At 40.6% G+C, this 1,724-nt stretch overlaps 1 protein-coding gene across 1 annotated transcript in view; it reads left to right on the top strand.

Moving 5' to 3' along the window:
- SH3BGR (SH3 domain binding glutamic acid-rich protein) overlaps positions 1–1,724 on the top strand; it is a 124,152-nt gene that overhangs the window by 9,927 nt on the left and 112,501 nt on the right.

The raw sequence follows: 1,724 nt of genomic DNA, 5'->3' as shown, positions 1-1,724 counted from the left end.
CTTATTGATTGTTTGACTGATAACTCTTTGTGTAAATCTCTCCCTGGGGGTTTTAAAATGGGGTCTGCAGAATCTGCTGTGACTTGTTTAACAGTGTTTATAAAAGATAGCATCATCCAGTTACTGGCAAGAAGTTTTTGAAGAAAACAAATTGTTTGTAATTGTTTATAGGGTAGGCTTTAATTTAAAGACAGCTAGGTGCTGCTGCTGGTGGTTATGTGCCACACACTCGGTTCCGACTCATAGCGACTCTGCCTAAGGTTTTCCAAGGCTGTTAGTCTTTACGGGAGCAGATAACCTCATCTTTCTCCCACAGAGTTATTGGTAGATTGGTACTGCTGACCTTCTGGTTAGCAGCCCAGTTCATAATCCAGTACCCTACCAGGGCTCCTTAGTTGCATTAGTAAGAAGTGGCAATTGGTAGACACAGTCATTATACATGAATCACAGAAGAAAAGGCACTTGTCCTTCTGCCTGAGGTGTGGCTGGCGCCCGTCTCTCAGGAGAGAAGTGGGGTGTGAGTAGGCCATTCTTAGGAGAAACAGATTACTCTTTTATGTTCAGGGAAGAATACCTGTCAGCATTTTCTCATCTTTCCTTCTGCTCTTCCCCTCCCAATAGTCTCCATGTGGGCTCTCTGATTTTCTAAATAAGTTTTATTTCTAAAACTGCTTGGCTCTGTGTGACTCATGTTCCTGTTTTCATAATTTTGAATGATGTGTATTTTTTAATATAGTCTACTTGGTACTGGACTTTCATAACAAATTGCCCTTTTCTTCTTTTCTCTCAATCGTAACTCTTTATCTTCCTTATAATCTTTATTTACTTTTTGGTCCTAAATGTTTAGCAAAGCTTAAAGTAGGGTTCAGTCCAGTTCTCCTGTGGATTTAAAAAAATACTTTGAAGATCTCAAATAAAAGATGCAATGATGAAAGGAAACGAGGGTAAATTGCTACAATTTGATGAACTTGACCTATACTCATGGAAGTAGTATCTCTAAATACCACTAGAAAGGGAAGAAGTCTTCACATCAAGCATCAATGCTATCCCCCTCTGTACACAGGGTAGATAGGGACAGGCAACTTAGACATTGGCTACCTAAAATGAGGGGGCAATAAAGGCACGAAGTGACTGGCTTACAAGGTTTCAAGAGGGAGTTTAGTATAAGAGTTTGTGTGTGGGGGAAGGTAGAGTCCCCACTGAATAGTTTTCATATTGTCTAGATGGGTCTGGTAAAAAGAGATGGGGACTGTTATGATTCAATAGTGAATAATTATCATGACTAATTGCGACTGTCACAATGGTAAAGGTAGAAGTTTCATAACAAAAATGGGGGAGTAGTTAATCTTACAGTCCAGAAACAGAGGACCCTAGAACCATCAAGGGAAAGGAGCACAAGTGGAACGTGGGGCCCTATCCAGAGAAGCAGGGACACCAGAGGTGGAGGCAGAGATGGGGACATGGAGAGACAGAGCAGCTGAGGACTCTAGATTCATGGGAAGAGAGTGACTAAGAGCTGGCAGCCAGGAGGCAGACTTGCAGAATGTGCCCTTTGGTGGTATAAATTATGATATATGTTGGAGTGGTTTTTTTTTTATTTAAAGGAGCTAAAATGAATAGAGAGAAATACTGTTAACGGATGGTACATGGAGGGGATTATAATCATTGTAATGAAACAAGGTGTATGATTTGTTGAATGTAAAACTGATGATCTGCCCTGTAAA

This window comes from Chrysochloris asiatica, unplaced genomic scaffold (genome assembly GCF_000296735.1).
Source record: "Chrysochloris asiatica unplaced genomic scaffold, ChrAsi1.0 scaffold00154, whole genome shotgun sequence".
NCBI lineage: Eukaryota > Metazoa > Chordata > Mammalia > Afrosoricida > Chrysochloridae > Chrysochloris > Chrysochloris asiatica.
The sequence above is the reverse complement of the archived record's forward strand: the minus strand, read 5'-3'. Positions and strand labels throughout refer to the sequence as shown.